Source organism: Girardinichthys multiradiatus, chromosome X (genome assembly GCF_021462225.1).
Source record: "Girardinichthys multiradiatus isolate DD_20200921_A chromosome X, DD_fGirMul_XY1, whole genome shotgun sequence".
Lineage (NCBI taxonomy): Eukaryota > Metazoa > Chordata > Actinopteri > Cyprinodontiformes > Goodeidae > Girardinichthys > Girardinichthys multiradiatus.
This window is the reverse complement of record NC_061817.1, coordinates 22,241,026-22,250,148: the sequence shown is the minus strand read 5'-3', so window position 1 is coordinate 22,250,148 and position 9,123 is coordinate 22,241,026. Positions and strand designations below refer to the sequence as shown.

The window sequence follows — 9,123 nt, the reverse complement described above, 5'->3', positions numbered from 1 at the left end:
ATAGTAAAAGACATTTTAGGTCTTCATAATGGTGCTGGTCTGGCAATTTGAAGGTGTTTTGTTTTTTAATACAATGAGTTATAAAACAGCTCCTGCAATGAAATCACCTTAAAGGAAAAGCCCCTTTGACAGACAACAGGACTGTTCGTATGTTTTTCATTTGAATCTTTGTGGTTTCATTTTTTTGCTAAGAAAATTGTGCTTAGTATTCAGACAGAATAATGATAATACCAGTTGTAGCAACTTACCTTTACTAAGCTAGACAAGACTCACTAGGAAACAAATATAACTTATGTGAATTGTTCCCAGAGAGACTAGTGGTGTCTCTGCATGCAAATCTTGAAGCATTTATTGAGACTGAATGAAATATTCTCATTGAATACTTTGTTCTCCACAAAGTTGGATGTCCTGACAACAAAAACACACAAAAATCATCAATGGAAATCAAATTTATTAACCAATGGAGGCCTGGATTTGGAGTCACACACAAAATTAAAGTGGAAAAACACACTACAGGCTGATCCAACTTTGATGTAATGTCCTTAAAACAAGTCAAAATGAGGCTCAGTATTGTGTGTGGCCTCCACGTGTCTGTATGACCTCCCTACAACGCCTGGGCATGCTCCTGATGAGACGCTGGATGGTCTCCTGAGGGATCTTCTCCCAGACCTGGACTAAAGCATCCACCAACTCCTGGACAGTCTGTGGTGCAACGTGACGTTGGTGGATGGAGCGAGACATGATGTCCAAGATGTGCTCAATCGGATTCAGATCTGGGGAAGGGGCGGGCCAGTCCATAGCTTCAATGTCTTCATCTTGCAGGAACTGCTGACACTCCAGCCACATGAGGTCTAGCATTGTCCTGCATTAGGAGGAACCCAGGGCCAACCACACCAGCATATGGTCCCACAAGGGGTCTGAGAATCTCATCTCGGTACCTAATGGCAGTCAGGCTACCTCTGGCGAGCACATCGAGGGCTGTGCGGCCCTCCAAAGAAATGCCACCCCACACCATTACTGACCCACTGCCAAAACGGTCATGCTAAAGGATGTTGCAGGGAGCAGATCACTCTCTACGGTGTCTCCAGACTGTCACGTCTGTCACATGTACTCAGTGTGAACCTGCTTTCATCTGTGAAGAGCACAGGGCGCCAGTGGTGAATTTGCCAATCCTTTGTTCTCTGGCAAATGCCAAGCGTCCTGTACATTGTTGGGCTGTGAGCACAACCCCCATTTGTGGACGTCAGCCCCTCATACCATCCTCATGGAGTCGGTTTCTAACCGTTTGTGCAGACATATGCACACTTGTGGCCTGCTAGAGGTCGTTTTGCAGGGCTCTGGCAGTGCTCCTCCTGTTCCTCCTTGCACAAAGGCAGAAATAGCGGTCCTGCTGCTGGGTTGTTGCCCTCCTACGGCCTCGTCCACGTCTCCTGGTGTACTGGCCTGTCTCCTGGTAGCGCCTCCAGGCTCTGGACACTACGCTGACAGACACAGCAAACCTTCTTGCCACAGCTTGCATTGATGTGCCATCCTGGATGAACTGCACTACCTGAGCCACTTGTGTGGGTTGTAGAGTCCGTCTCATGTTACCACGAGTGTGAAAGCACCACCAACATTCAAAAGTGACCAAAACATCAGCCAGAAAGCATAGGTACTGAGAAGTGGTCTGTGGTCCCCACCTGCAGAACCACTCCTTTATTGAGTGTTTCTTGCTAATCACCAAAGATTTCCTCCTGTTGTCTATTCCATTTGCACAACATCTGTGAAATTGATTGTCAATCAGTGTTGCTTCCTAAGTGGACAGTTTGATTTTACAGAAGTTTGATTTACTTGGAGTTATATTGTGTTGTTTAAGTGTTCCCTTTATTTTTTTGAGCAGTGTATATATATATATATATATATATCACTCACTTAAAACTGTGCACATATATTTATATTATATTGTAGATATGTTTATACTGTTTAATTTGTATTGTATTGCACTGACTACGCCAAAACAAATTCCTTGTATGTCCAAAAACGTACTTGGCAATAAAGCTTTTCTGATTCTGATTCTGATTCTGATATATATATATGTGTATGTGTGTGTGTGTGTGTGTGTATTAATGCACCTAGCCCAGATCGAGGACTCATCACACAGATGAGTTAATTTGTTTCACAGTCTTGTGAAAAAGTGTGAATTCCAGAGCGGCATGTGAATGTATTCTATTTTTTTTTTGTTGCTTTTTGTATTAGATTATATTAATTCTTGTTTTTTATGTGACTTCCTTAGAGAAAGAATGGCCGGGGTTATCATAGGCAACTGAAAAACGCAGTAGAAAATGGCAACATTTGCAAACCCAAAAATGGGAAAGAAATTAACCTCAACATGTCACTTCCTCTTTGAATAACAGCATTGATGAGGAATTCAGAAAAACCTTTCCATAAGAGCTTTTAAAAAACACAAAAGACCTTTTTAAAACAATGCTTTGCAAAAGTAGATCATTATATTAGATCATTATCAGACAATGCTGTAACAACCTTTAAACAATCTGTTCCACTGTTAATTTCCTCATTATCACAGAAAAACACAGTGGAGGGAAATAATTGTGTTTCTTTCCCCTTCATCATCCAAACCTCTGCTGCCAACAACGTTTAATGCTCACCATCTATTGATGATACACTTGGCTCTATCTTTTAATGTTTAACCCTATTTTTCTCCTAGAGATAGCTACTGACTAAGCTGTTACTGCGACTAACTCTATGTGCTCTCTTTCATTCTCTAAACTTGAAAACTTTTATCTGTTTTTCTTTCTCCCAAGAAGAAACCACTAAAGGAGCTACATCCATTAACATTTTACTTTTCCTTACCATAGAAAGTACTCCTGGATCAGTGCTTCTGTGTTCTTTTTCTGTCTCTGCTCTGTTCTCTCGATGCAATCTGCTGGGTTTCCATAGATGGAAAACCTTTTAATCAATTTGAATAATAAAGTTAATCAGATTGCACTGTTTGATGGTTAGGATTAATTGGAATGTATTTACCTGACTTGAAATCTGTAAGATTCAATTGAACTAACTTTGTAAAGTGCTTTGAGATGACATGTGTTGGAGCTATATAATTTAAAATTGAATTGAATTGAACTGAATTGAATTGAAAAGTATTTCTACTCCTTGAACTTTTCTTTATTTTTTTTGTGTGTTACGACTGCAAATTTTAAAGAGACAAACTAAGACAATAAAGGAAAACACATTTTTTCTGAGGTTAAATGAATAGAAGCATTATATATATTTTTTTTTTTAAATTAAAAATCTGAAAGTGTAGTGTGCATTTGTGTTCACCCCCCTTGAGGCAATATTTTGTAGAACCACCTTTCACTGCAAATATAGCAGCAAATCTGTTCCAGTTCATCTATCAGTTTTGAACATCTAGACAGTGAATATTTAGCTCTTTGTTTGCAAAACACCTCAAGCTCAGCTAGATTTGATGAAGAGCATCTATGAAGAACAGTTTTCAGGACTTGACACAGATTCTTTAGTTAGATTTGGCTCCAGACTTTGACTGGACCATTCTAACACATGAAAATTCTTTGACCAGTGCACAACAACGTCGGGGGTATTCTGACATCATGAATGACTTTAAAATGTTAAAATGTTTCAGAAATGAAGGACAATGTGGTCCATTCAATGGAGTGATCAATATGTTTTCACTTGGCACTGAAGGACTGAAGCAGACGTACAAAAATGTTAAACTGCAGCTGGTTTTTCTCAAGTCAGAAGTAATTAATGAGAAAGTACAACATTGTAAAATAATGAAAAAATAATTTGAATGGCTAAAACTGAGATTTCAAAACAAAAGATCTAATAGGTAAATACATATATAAATGTAACTTCTGATGGGCTAACATTTTATGAATCATTCATTGGTGTTAAGTATAAGATTGTTTTTATATTTCTCATGCAAACCTGGGGAAAAGTATATACAAATATCTACAAGTGTCTAACAAAGACAGCTGAGGAAACTATGCAAGACTGGTATAAAAGTAAGACAATTATAATGAATTAAAATCATTAAACTGGCACACAAATATTCTTTATTATTGTTTCTTAACACCTAACACTTCATTGTTCTGTTTTCCAGAAGCTGCAGTATTTACAGGAGAAGGTACACTGCAGAACATGAGGGTAACTATAGAGAAACATGTTCATGGATCAAAGAACAACATGTTTGAAAGTGCTAAAGATGCCATGAAGAAACAACTGGGCAACTTGATGGTTTGTTACTTTTAATATACTAAAAGTGAAACATAAATTATTATTATTATATCAGTACTCTGCACTCTGCTACCATATCCATACATTGATCCATATAATGCTGTGAAAAACTCCTTCTGTTTCTTGTTTCTGTTTCTTCTCACTTCTTACTTGTCTTGAGGAATCATCCCATGCTTATACAATCAGTTGATCAGTGGAGATAAATTCTTCATATGATAGAGATAATATAGTTATGTACAAATCTTGATCTCTTAGTAAAAATACTCCTACGCTTCACTAAGCTGCTTGGAAAGAAGGTTCCAGCAAACTACGACGACAATCCCATGTGTCAGTTTATCATGAAAAAACGTTTCACTTTGAATCAAGTGATAAAGGTTTTTATCCCAAATCAGATAGAAGTATTGTATAGGCTGGAGAATACCATGAAGGAATCTATTGAGCTCTCACTCAAGACTGATGAACACTCAATCCCAGGTAAAGTGTCAGATCTTATAATAAAATTTTAAATAGTTTTTCCACAGGAAAACCTAATTAATACTGTGTTCTTAGATGTTTCAGCAGAGCTCAAGATGGTCCAGGAACTTTACAATAAGCTGCAGGAAAGCAGCTAAAACAGGAAACATTTCTAAGGTAAAGAACATAATCAATAAATGGCTTTTTTGCTGCTTATTGCTACCAAACCTTCAGTTCTATGTGTGGGTTTCTGTTCAACAGCTGCACTTGTTGGAGGGATTCATCATCATAACGTGCTGCATCTATAGACCTTTAAGATTAAAAACGTCAGTAGGAAGAAAAAAAACTATTAAATGATGTAATCCTAGTTTGTTACTTTGTTATTTCTTGATCTTTGGATTATAGCCATTTTAAATCTGTTCTGAATGAAGTAATCAACTATTCCTCACCCAAATTTACATTGTTAATCAATCGCAAAACATAACAAATACTGTAAAGTACTAAAATATTCACACCTTAAAGGTATTCACATTTTGTCACTTTAGAAGTAAAATTTTTAATCCTCAGAATATTATTGGGATCTTTGTGATACATCAACACAAAGCACAGTTGTGAGGTGGAAGGTAAATTATACATGGTTATTTAAAAATAAAAGTGAAAGTGTGGTATTACATGTGTATTCACCCCTTTATACTCTGACACCCCTAAAAAATATAGGGCAACCAGTTGCCTTCAAAGGTTTCTAAATTGGTTGAGTCCACCTATGTAATGTATTCTTAGTACAAATACAGCTGTTCTGTGGAGGCCTCAGAGTTTTGGTAGATAATTTTTAATAACAAAAAAACATCATAAAGAGCAAGGAACACAGCAGGGATAATGTTGTGGAAACGTTTAAAGCTGAAATTTGTTAGAAAACAATATTTCATGCTTTGATTAACTCACTGGGAGCTGTTTAGTCCATTATTTAAAAATGGAGAGAGTTGGGCAAAACAACAAACCTACCATGACATGGCCGTCCACCTAAACTGGCAGACTGAGCAAGGGGAGCAGCCAAGAGGCACATGGTAACTCTGGAGGTGCCACAGAGATCCACAGCTCAGGTGGGAGAATCTGGCAACAGGTGAACTATTAGTTGTTCACTCCATGAATCTGGGCTTTTTGGAGGGGCAACAAGAAAGCCTAAAGTCACATTTGAGATTCACTAAATGAAATGCAGGGGAGCCAGCACACTTGTGAAAGATGGCACTGTGTTAGAAGATCTGTTCATAAATTATCATTGCTTAGTTTAAAAAGGTTCTTTATCCTTATGATTTATCATTAAAAGACATTTTCATTTATGTAGTTTGGTGAACTTTGATAAAAGTGGTTTGAATACTTTTCACATTTGAGTATTTTATGAACTATTAACAGAATTGTCATCTTGTCTTAGAGTTGCATTTGGGTGATTGCTAAGCAGGCTGAGCAGGAACTTGTGTGTGTGCGTGGGTGTTCTGGGAAGAGGGCTGTTCGCACCCCAGCCAATCTTCGCGTCCTTGAGTGCCAGGTGTGGACGTGTGAGCTGTATCAGTATCTGGATAGAACCAGTTTTAATAAGTAGAACTTGTATTTGTGAAACTTTGTGTTGTCACACCCACGATGCTGTAACATGAGTGTTTTCTTCCTTTAATCAATAAAAGGCTGGTTCGGTGTGCAGCTCCTCAGAGAGGACAGTAAATCATTGATTAGGGGCGGACTTTCTCTCCCTGGCTAGCCAAAGACAACTTTGATTCTCTTGTCTTCATACCTTTTCTGAGTTTATCAGTGTGTCTAACTCTAACACTGATCAGAAATTTCTAATTTCACAATACAAGATAAGGATCCAACATAGTAAAAGCAATGTTTGGTCTTTATGTTGTTGCTGTGGTCTTCCACTTAGAAGGTATAAAAGACAGGGGTGAAAGTGAGCCGGTACGGTCCGGTACACAGTACCGGGAAGAGGGAAGAACGGCTGTCTGCTATGAAGCCGTCATCCAGAACCAGTTATGGCTGCAAAAATTCACAAGCACACAAAGAAGATTAGATCCGCTACCAAAAGCCAGTCTAAAACATAAATATAGCTTTTTTCCCCTCATTTCAAATAGTTTCTGAAATGTTCAGCTATGCTGGTGTCTCAGTGCTCTTGCTTTCCTTCTCTCCCCTCGGAGCTCGAGGCTTTTGTGAACGGCCAGCGTTTAAAACGAGCACCGCTACGTTTAATGTCCGTCTGCTCGCTGCTAAATACCCCAGTTAAAAACAAAGGGAGAGAAACTTGTTGTGCTTCATGTTATTTTGTTGAATTACAACACAGTACAGCTCGAAAACAGCGCGTATGACCAGAGATTTGACATACACTACACGAGAGCGCATGCGCGCTTACCTCCAAAACAGAACTGTTGCCAAGGAGATTGGTGCGTTTGATTTAATAGCCTGGGAAATTTTACACAGGTGGTGCACAGACATGCAAAAACGCCCCTTGCATTAGGACAGGACGAACAATAAATCACTTACCATCTACAGACTTTTAAATAAAAACTGTCAAATTTGTAATTTAAATGAAATCAAAACTTGACCACAATGCAGAGAACAATAACTTCTTTGCTCAAACAAAAGACGGAAACTGAAGAAGAAAAGTTAAGTATCAGAAAATGGTTCATCATTGTTTCATACATGGCAGCTTTCTGCCTTATACAGACAGCCTACAGTAAAGTAAAATATTGATACATTTTAATTAGTTTGAGCTTGGACTTGGACACACACATATTATATATATATGCATGCATATATGCCCCCAGTACCTCCCCAGCTCCCCCTCTAGCTCTGCCCATGAGTATCGGCAAGAATTTAAATCTACTTTCACCCCTGATAAAAGAAATATGAATGACAAGGATCTAACTATTCTAGGCAGTCTTTTTTGTTTTTACAAGCAGTTATGAAACAGCCCCAGCAGTGAAATCACTTCAAAGGAAAAATCTCTAAGCCTAAACAACAAACCTACCAAGACATGGCTGTACACCTAATGTGACATATCAGGCTAGAGGAGCAGCCAAGTGGCCCATGTTGACTCTGGAGGTGCCACAGAGATCCGCAGCTCAGGTGGGAGAATCTGGCAACAGGTAAACTATTAGTTGTTCACTCCATGAATCTGCCCTTTTTTGAGGGGCAATAAGAAGCCTGCAGTCGCCAACGGTATTCACCAAAAGCAATGCAGGGGAGCCAGCACACTTCTGAAAGATGGCACTATGATCAGAAACTTTTCTAGCTTTAAGTTTCTGTTTCAAATGAAAAAACAAGTATTAGAGGCAGAGACAAGACTCATAACAGGAAATTACCTTTCTGTTGCAGCTTATCCAAAACTCACAACACAAGATAAGGATCCAACATAATAGAAGACATTTTGGGTTTATATGATGTTGCTGTGTTCTTGCACTTTGAAGGTATAACAGAAGATATCTGAATGACAAGGATCTAACTAACTAACTTTTTTGTTCTTACAAGCAGTTATGAAACAGCCCCAGCAGTGAAATCACTTCAAAAGAAAAACCACTTTGGCACACCACAGTACTCTTCCTTCAGTCTTTATTTAAATCTTTGTGGTCTCATCTTCTGCGATGAAATTTGCGTAACGTTTTCCATTTGATATTTACTTAATGAGTTTTTCATTTACTATTCATGGTTTTGTTTTTATTTAAAGTATTCAGAAAGACTGATGATAATGCAGGTTGAAGTAGTTCATCATTATTAATCTAGACAAGTCCCAACAGGATACAGATATAACGTATGGGAATGGTTCCCGTAGCGTGCCAAACAGAGACGGTAGTGGTTTCTCTTCATGCTTGTTTCAAAGCATTTATTGAGACAAAAGTAAAAGGTGTTTTCCTTTTTGGAGCATCTTTAGTTTTTTTAGTTGTCTTATTACCACTGCCTCTAATTTTGTAAAGCTGCTTGATGTTCATGTGGTCACTCAAACTCCTTTTTAGAGTACATTTTATACTGGCTTATAATTAACCTTAATAATAAGCAGATGAAGAAATGAGAAAGATAGCTACATCAATTAAATGAAGGTGATGAGAATGAGAAGAGAAAGAACAGCAGCATGTCCATGTAAATTTAAACATAATATACTATATACTACAAATATACTACCGGTCAAAGGTTTTAGAAACAGCTTCTCAATTAAAGGTTTTCTTTATGTTATGACAATTTACATTGTACGTAGATTCTCACAGAATGCATCAAACCAAATATTGAATTATGTAGCAAACAAAAAATTGTAACATAACTTTAAATATGAATTAAATTTTAATGTCCTTAAAGTAGATCCCGTTGCTGTGATGACTGAAATATTAACCTATGGCCGTCTCTCAATCAACCTCTGGGAAGTTTTTTCAAGACTCTTGAAGG

General features: G+C 37.9%; 1 long non-coding RNA gene across 1 annotated transcript; it reads left to right on the top strand.

Moving 5' to 3' along the window:
* Window positions 1–4,163: 4,163 nt before the first annotated feature.
* LOC124862593 lies at window positions 4,164–4,884 on the top strand. The gene is made up of 3 exons (XR_007036952.1): window positions 4,164–4,251; window positions 4,644–4,725; window positions 4,801–4,884. It is a non-coding gene; the product is annotated as an uncharacterized LOC124862593 (long non-coding RNA).
* The last annotated feature ends 4,239 nt before the right edge of the window (window positions 4,885–9,123 follow it).